The 9,589-nt window shown below is 40.2% G+C and overlaps 1 pseudogene; it reads left to right on the top strand.

Moving 5' to 3' along the window:
• Positions 1-8,426: 8,426 nt before the first annotated feature.
• On the top strand, positions 8,427-8,892 carry LOC147458728 (uncharacterized; annotated as a pseudogene).
• Positions 8,893-9,589: the final 697 nt, after the last annotated feature.

The following is a 9,589-nucleotide window of genomic DNA, read 5'->3' as shown; positions in this document are numbered from 1 at the left end:
TCGCAAAATCTATTGTTGTTTGGAGTCCATGAAGGGAAAACTCGCTCGACTACATATGGGCTCATAATGATAAAACTATATGTTAATAATAACAAGTAAAGCCTCTAAGCATTACCAATCAAGTTAGTAATGACCAAGTGACCAATGAACTTCAGATGCTGCACATTTAAATTAAACTTTGCTTGCATAATCCTGAATAAAAAGTGTTGACTATTATGAAAAATCTAACACCAAGTTGGCAATAGGTATCCTCGATCGATTACAATTCAAAGCGACGACGCAAGTGTTTTTTTAAAACCTTATTCGGTAGGGTCCTCTCTATGCGAAAATAGAGAGGCCCGGGACCAATGTCCGACATCAACTATTGTTGTGCAGAGACAATAGGAGTTTTTTTGGTGACATTTTCTAGTAGTGTCCTCTCTATGCAAAAAAAAAGTAGTCGGACACATGTCCGAATACATTGTTTTTACATAGGGTCATATGACACAACTGACCTTTTTCGATCATTTTTTGGTAGTGTCCTCTCTATGGGAAAATAGAGTAGTCATACCAATTTTTGACTACACTATTATTGCGTAGCGACGACATGCGTTTCATTTTATGGTAGTGTCCACTCTATGCGAAAATAGAGTGGTCGAACATTGGTTTGACTATACTATTTTCGCATGGAGGGGACACAATTTTATCTTTTAAATTGTGGACTTTTGAACATCATAAGGAGGCCTAAAATAATGTGTCAAGGAAAGTCAATGTATCTTTATGTAATTATATATTCATTAGAGATACTTTTTTAACTTCACTTGAATATGTTCTCTCAATGCGAAAATAGTGTAGCCGGATGTATGTTTGGCTTCACTATTTTTGCATAGAGAAGACACAAGTTTTATTTTTGGTCCAATATCGATATAATGTTTCCCTTTGAAGTTAATGAAGAGGTCTAAGATAGTTTGTTGAAGAAAAACTATAGTGACTCTATATTCATAATTTTTTCTCATTTTAGGTCTAATCTAGAGATATGGCAAGGACCAAACAAATTGCAAGGAAGGTTCCTAGAGAAAATGTCGAACCAAGAGATGCCAAGGGAACACCGGCTTATTTCAAACCAACAGACAAAGGTGAGAGCTCACAAGGAGATAAGGGAATTGTATCCCTCAAACAAGCAACATGCCAAAAAGAGAGTTGGTATGAAACTCCCACCTGCAAAGAAAAGGAGATTCTCTCAAAAGGTCAGATGCTTGAGGCAGATAAGGAGAGCACAGAAGGCTCTGACAATTGTAATCCAAGACTTTCTTTCCAAAGGCTCTGTAGGCAAATAGCAGAGCGGTTTAATATTGATATGAGTTGGACAAGAGGTACCTTGGCATGTGTGCAGAGGCTGCTAAAGACTTTTTAATTGAGCTCTTCCAAGATGCATACATATGTGCAACCCACTCTCACATGGTCACACTTATGGACAAGGATATGATTACCTTGAGGAGATTAAGGTATAGATTCAACAAAATTCTTGAACCAGTACCTCTGCAAGATGAGAAAACCTTCAACATTCTCAACATACCCCCATCAAAAAAGGCAAAAGAGCCTGAAATGTTGGTTGAGGAGATAACAGAGGATGATGTTTTAAAAGAGTCCTCCAAAGTTGACACGGAGGTGTTGGAAACAAACGAACTTAGGAAGATTTGAAGCTTAACTCCCTTCATTGCTGAGAGGTGTCAATTCCACAGGCTTCTTACTGACTGCTTTCTTAGAGGATGACCTTCTTCAAAGAAAATATTATATTACCTTGGATGCTGAGTGTGTTGAAATCCTCAAACATTGTCAAAGAGAGACCAATGGCCATATTATTCTTGCATCCTTGAGGTTTACCTAACCACCATCAACATTCTATATGTGTTTTTGTAGATTATTCATAATCATAAAGTGTTCTTTTGAAATTTTTTGTAGATTATTAATGCATGACTATAGCTAGATATCCAACAAAAAGTGGATATAGCATATAAGGACATGGGTCCTATGGGCAAGGTCACTGGCACGGTCGGACAATGTGTACGCTAGGGGGAGGCTATAAGATAGCACAGTTGGGTGGAGACTAACACACGCATTACCACCGCCCTTTCACTGGTATCCGAGCTATTTTTGGGAGGAAGCGAAAAGCGGGTTGCATGTGCGTGTGACGTGTTGCTTCTCTCCCACGTTCCATAGACAGCAATGTCTCCATCGTGCAGCAAAAAGAAGATAGGGACAGTTTCCAATGCGAAGCGCGCCGACAGACACCCACCTACACCCTCCACAGCGCAACCAAGGCAAACTCGATCGGCACCGAGGCTTCGAAGGCTCCATTGGCGCCATCGATTGCACATGTAGGAAGGTCCGCTTAACCCTTTCATGAAGGAGGGTTGAGAACCCACCCCATGAGGGTAAGAGGCCAACACTTTACCATCAAGATATTGACCCTTGTTGTGTATAATAAGGAAAGATAACATACTTGTGTTAAAAGGAAAACTAGAAGGAAAGGGAAAGCTTCAAACTTCAAGGAAGTAGCTTCACCCTTTCTTTTCACTTCTTGGAGGAAGAAAATTTTTCCTCCAAAAATTCTTTTTTCCTCAAGGAGGTAGTTTCAAAGTGAACAAAAGCCTTCACAAAAACGACGGGTTTTTGTGAAGAATCAACAAAGGTGTTTTTACAACAAACGACAAGTGAAGCGCTCAAATTCCTGCAAGGCGAGGTTCACATGCAACACAAATCGCGGAGCATACAAAACAAAAAGACTTCAATTTCACAAGGTACAAGTTGTCATTTTTTTTCTCTCTTTGCATTAGTGTGTGTTTACCATGGCCAATGAGGATATCCCACCTACACACACGTTTATGTTGAGCACGTAGATCAAAATCAGGGCACCACGGGTGCGACTGACACTAATTTGCCTGATGACGATGATCTAGGAAATCATGGCCTTGTAGATATGGCTGCTTTCAAGACTTTGGAAAATCGCCAAAGAGCACTTGAATACAACCTCTCTGCACTTAATGCAAATGTGATCGCAACAAAGATGCGGTCAATACATTCTTACACAAATAGAGTGATATTCATAGATTGAAACACACTCCGGATATAAAGACGGCTGTGGAAACAAGTCTATCTCTTAAAGGCAAGGCCTATAAGTGATGGATGACATTTCCAATAGATACTCGTCCTTCGTCTTGGACTGCGTTTCAAGCTTCTTTCTCCAAAGAGTTTTTGGACTCCAATGAAGAAGATAAGAGTTGGTTAGCATGGGATGCATGCCGCATATTTGGCCTCTCTCTCACATAGTACCTTTCGAAGTATCGGGAAATCATATCAAAACTAGAAGGTCTAAATGAATTCCAAACGATACGGGGTTTTAATAGGGGTCTTGACAAATACTATCGTCTTCATGTCAAGACCCAACATCCAAAAACTTTGGAAGAAGCCATCAGTCATGCCCAAAGATATGATGATGACCAAGAGAGGAAAGGAAATGTTCTCTACTCTAAGAATACTTTTGCTAAGAGCAATGTGGCTAAGAGCCAATGGCGAGGTAGATCTCCCACATGTTCCAAGAGGAATAAGAGACAATCTACCTCTCCACGCCCACAAGAGGCTAAGAAGCCTAAGCAATCACGAGATACTGCACGTGGGTCTCTCAATACTGCTGATTTTGAGCGTGCAAAGAAACACAATTTGTGTTTTAGATGTCTTTCAGACCAACATAACAAGAAAGATTGTCCTCTTTTGCAAAGCAAAGAAAAGGCCATGCACACGGTGCAACGCCTCACATTAGATTCATCTCCTAAATATTGAGTTGTAGAGGTTCTTCATATGGAAGAAAAGCACAAGTGTTGTGTGCTTGCTTCAATGTGGCAGCCCAACTTTGGCCCCCATGATTTGATTCGCATACATGGCACTATTAACGGACAACGTGTTCGCATTGTAGTGGATGATGGTGCGACTCATAAATTCTTGAACTATAAGCTAGTCAAGAAATTGAAGCTTACACAGACCCCCTGCTCTCACAAGTATGTGGTGGAGCAAATGTCTGGGAATGATAAAGAAGTATGGGACACGGTAGTTCAAGGGGTGAGCTTATTGTTCAAGATTATACGACGACCCTTGACTTCCAAGTTATGAACATGGACCGTGCTAATGTAGTTTTAGAAAGGGAGTGGCTACATGGTTTAGGAAAGACATTGCACACTAGTTATGAACACAACTGCTTATCCTTTATAGCCAATGGTAAACATGTGCTTTTGCTTGGTGAGAAAAATATACCATCTGCACCTCTTATATGTACAGCTGAGCTTTCTATTTTGCAGAAAGCAGATTTAATAGATGAAGTCTTTTTGTGTTACTGCTTGTCTCCAAGTCTTGTGAATTCTCAAGAGCAAAGTGCGGTGAATTCTAGTAATGGTATGCAAAGTGCAATGAATTCTAATGGTATGCAAAGTGCAATAAATTCCACTGATAAACAAAGTGTTAACAAATCGAACGAGCAAAGTTCTCTCAATTTTAATTCTATAGAGCATACTATTGTAAAACAAACATTACAAGAATTACAAGATTCTCTATCCCAACATAACTCTAGTTTACTTTCTTCTTTTGCATGGCAAAAGTTGACTCACTTACTCACGGAGTATAGTGATGTGTTCTCAAGTGATTTACCACCGGGTTTACCCCCTACACGTGATCAGTATGGCATAGATGTTTTGCCAGGCATTAAACCGGTGAGTAAACCACCTTATTGTATGAGTGCTAAAGAAGCCAAGGAGGTTGAGAGTCAGTTGGTTGACTACATCGCCCGTGGTTTCATTAGACCTAGCACTTCGCCTTGGGCATCACCAATTCTATTGGTAAAAAATAAAGATGGTACTATGCGCATGTGCGTAGATTATCGCGGATTAAACGCCATAACCATCAAGAACAAGTATCCTCTACCAAGAGTAGATGAGTTGTTTGATCAACTCCATGGGGTAAGATACTATACAAAGATAGATCTTCGTTCAGGATACCACCAAGTGCGTATCTTTTTACAAGATATCTCCAAAACTGCCTTTAGAACACGGTTCAAGCATTTTGAATTTTTGGTTATGCCTTTTGGTCTAACCAATGCTCCAGCTACATTTATGACACTCATGGATAGTGTCTTACGTCCCTATCTTGGAAATTTGTTGTGGTTTTCTTTGATGACATTCTCATTTACAGTAAGACTGAAGATGAACACATAGAACACTTACGATAGTGTTTGAACAGCTACGAGCTCACACGCTGTATGCTAAGCAAAGCAAGTGCGATTCCTTTAAAATAGAGATAACTTACCTCGGTCATGTGATCTCTTATTCTGGCATCAAGATGGACACTGACAAGGTCGCTGCCATTCTTCGATGGCCACAACCCAACACAGTTGAGGAGCTTCAAATATTTTTAGGCATGGCTGGATTTTATGGACAATATATCCATGACTATGCCAAAATCACCGTTCCAATGACGGATCAACTTAAAGCAAAAGGTACGACCTTTTCTTGGGAAGAAGCCCAAAAACGCATTTTCGAATAGCTCAAGGTAGCTATAGCCACTGCTCCCATCCTAGCAATCGTCGACCCACTTAAGCCGTTTGTGGTAGAGATTGATGTTGTGATAAAGCCATTGGTGTGGTACTTCTCCAGGAGGGAAGACCTATAGCCTTTGAAAGTAAAAAGTTAGATAGAGCTCAACAGAATTATTCTGTTTATAAGAGAGAGCTCTATGCCATAATTCACGCTTTAGAAAGTGGCGACACTATTTATATGGTGCCGAGTTTGAAGTAGTTTTTGACCATGAAAGTATCAAATGGTTTACTACTCAAACAGACTTGAAGGGCCGTAAAGCTAGATGGGCATAAATCCTTCAAGATTATGATTGTAAGCTACGATATCGCAAGGGGCGATATAATGTAGTAGCAGATGCACTAAGTCGGTGATGTCTCAAATTAATTCACTTGCTTTCACGGAACTAAAGAGTGGATTTTTGGACTCATTACGTGGCAAGTGTGCACAAGATCAATCGTATGCTAAAGTGTGGAGTGCATTTAAAAGGGATCCCTCACACTCATATGTCTCTGAACAGCCAGATCAACATGTCTCTGCATGTGCAGATAGAAACTCCAACACACAGAGCTCCACCCCTACTCAAGAAGAGCTTAAGCGATGGAAGAATTTTTCCATTGATGATGTCTACTTACTCCACAAAGGTAGAGTATGTGTGCCAAAGGATTCAGACACTAAGCGCCAAACCTTATTTGTCACGGTAGTCCAAGTGCTGGTCATCCAGGTATTCGTAAGACGTATGCCTTAGTTCGACGGCAATTTTATTGGTCGGGCTTACATCATGATGTTCAAAAGTACGTACTAAATTGCCAACAGTGCCAAGTTAATAAGGTAGGGCGCCTCAAGGTAGGTGGTCTTTTACATCCTTTAGAGATTCCACAAGATAAGTGGGAGAGTATCTCTATGGATTTTGTAGTAGGACTACCTACTACAAATTGTGGCCATGATGCCATTTGGATAATTGTAGACCGTCTCACAAATATGGATCGATTCATTTCCACTAAGACTACGGTTAAGACACCGAAATTAGCATGGCTATTTGTAGAGCATATATATAAACTCTACGGTCTTCCAACTAGTATCATTAGTGATAGAGATCGAAAGTTCGATGATTACTTCTGGAGAGCTGTGTTCCAAAAGTTGGAAACTAAACTTAATCTAAGTACGACTGATCATCCAGAAACGGATGGTCAAACTGAAACAGTTAATTAAGTGCTAGAGGATATGTTACGAGCGTACGTTAGCAAGAAGCAAACCAATTGGGAAGACTACTTACCTATATTGGAATTTTCTTATAATAGTTCAAAGCATGTGACTACAAGGTTTAGTCCATTTATGCTTTTATATGGATTTCAACCTAGATCACCCGTTACGGTGGGGTTGGCTAAGGAGAAGATAAGCGAAGGATTTTCTCCAAGAACATTTTGACATGCTTCGAGTTGCTCGGCAGAATGTTAAGCAAGCTCAAGATCTATATAAGAAGTATGCAGATGAGAATTGTCGTCTTGCTACTTTCAAAGAAGGAGACAAGGTTTTTCTCAAAGTTCCGGAGCATTCAAAAAGTCTAAAGACGGGAAAATTTTCTTAACTTTCACCACGCTATTGTGGACCATTTACCATTCTCAAACGTTGAGGTCAAGTGGCCTATAAGTTAGCTCTTCTAGAGCACTCACGAGCTCATCCTGTTTCTCATGATTAGTCGTTTATGAAAACAGCTAGTACAGAATGATAATGTCATTGACACAGGTATGTTGGTTGACCTTATCGCACCGCCAAGCATTCCTCATAAGCCCGAAAAGATTTTGTATTCTCATGAGCTTCGCACTAGACATCATGTCAGACGATAGGTGTTGGTAAAATGGCTAGATAGACCTGAAGAAGGTTCTACATGGGAGAATGTCTCCGCACTTAAGAAACATTTTCCTACGTTCGTTTTCGAGGACAAAAATGATTCTCCAAGGGGGGGGGTAATGTAAGGACATGGGTCCTATGGGCAAGGCCACCGTCACGGCCGGACAGTGTGTACGCTAGGGGGAGGCTATAAGATAGCACGGTTGGGTGGAGACTAACACACACTACCACCCTTTCATGGCATCTCTCACTATTTTGTGAACTGATTCTGACACAATTAACTAGCTATCCAATATAGATTTTGGAACTTGTGAACTCCTCCTCTACCCCTACCATGAGAGGTATGTTCTATTGCAACCCTAGGCTATTTTTAAATTTTTGTCTTGGAAGATTTTGACAATGTCCAATGGTCTTTCCATAGCTCTCACTGGAGAGTCTTATAGCAATTGCTATCACTGTTAAAACATGTTTTTTATTGAACTCGCTTGAGGGCCACCATCGAATGATTAAGTTGTAAGTGTAAATGTCCCATACTTTACCTAGTGCTCTCACTTTCAATTATTTTGTAACAATGCTTCGGATCTTTCTAAATAGGATTGATAGAGACAATTGAGCAATTTCCTCCTATCAAAAGGCTCATGGATGACATGCAAATCTTAAACGGGAAGGTATGGTGCTCCTAGGTTGTAAGTAGTTTGAGCTTAAAATTGTGTTTTGATTTTGCCCCTTTTGTGTGTGTACCCACCATTGCAAGAGGAGGCTTTGTCATGTGGATGGAGAAGGATAACAAATGCAAAGCTAGTGGTTGACTAACCTACTGCAACCCAAAAAAGACTATTAGGGTAAGCATTTGACAATATAAATAGGAAAAGATTACTATTAGGGTAATCTAACATACTAATCTTTCTTTGCTAGTTCGATAGAAATTGCTACATCGACAACCATGTTTGGTGGGTAACAACAAAGTTGATTTGATATATGGTCAGTGCCCAAATAGAACTACCCATAGCACCCAAGCCCCCAAAGGGCCAAATAAGCCCAAGGAAGAGGCCATGCACCACAAAGGTCAAGGAGGACCCAGTCAAAAGAGCAAAGGCAGAGAAGCCAAACAAGGGAGAGAAGCCAAAGAAGGAAGACAAACCCAAAGAGGTTTCAAAAAAGTAAAAGAAGCATGTTGCCCCCAGAAAGAGCCCCTAAAAAGCACACACATGCCAAAGAGGAGCAAAAGAAGCTCAAGGAGGAAGAGCCTAAGGAGGAGCAGAAGAAGCCCAAGGAGGAGCAAAAGAAGCCCAAGGAGACAGAGCCTAAGGAAGGGCAAGCAGACAAAAAATAGCCCAAAACACCAAGGAAGAGCCCAAGGAAAACAGAGGAAACTAGCATAAGAAAAAGTCCTAGGATTCCCAAAACCCCAAAAGTGCTTTGTGAAGCAGAATTTTATAAATAGCAAAGCAGTACATATTCTACTTGACATACACTCTACATACTATCTATTTGAGAACATTTTGTAAAGAGAAAACATTACATACTCTCTACTTGAGAGCATTTTGTAAAGAGAAAACATTACATACTCATAATTTTTTCATAAAGAGGCAATAGTACAATCTCTCCTTGAGAGTATGATGTAAATTTTACAACTTTCACTAGCTCCATTTCTTACATAGCTCCCAATAAAGTCTTTCAGTTTGGCAGCCCTTGCATTTGTCGCTACATGTTTTTCATAGTCCAATTGTGTTAACAAATAACATGTCAAGGCCCGATCCATAATCCATCCATCCTCCAATCCCACCCCAAAAGGGCCTAGGAAATCTGCCAACCATGGTGAAGATAGTGAAAATTGGCTCAGGGTCTTCCTTCTCTTCCACCTCTTCCTTATCATGGGCTTTTCTATTCTCCTTCTTGCTCACAGGAAATGAGGAAGAGGATTCAAGATACTTACCCGTATCTCTTGACCTATTGCTCACATAAAGAGGAAGAGGAGAAAGGGTGGAAAACCGAAACCAGCGGGTTGGCCTATTTATTGTGTTGTGAAGGCATACAATATTGATGGCATAGACATCAAACAAGACATCTGAACAATAAAAAACAAATAAGATATAAAACAAAAAATTTAAACAATAAATCAAACAAGATAAGACATCTGA

This window comes from Adiantum capillus-veneris, chromosome 4 (assembly GCF_014529385.1).
Source record: "Adiantum capillus-veneris isolate H3 chromosome 4, ASM1452938v2, whole genome shotgun sequence".
Classification (NCBI taxonomy): domain Eukaryota; kingdom Viridiplantae; phylum Streptophyta; class Polypodiopsida; order Polypodiales; family Pteridaceae; genus Adiantum; species Adiantum capillus-veneris.
Note: the sequence above shows the minus strand (reverse complement) of the source record. Positions and strands in the feature narration are given on the sequence as shown.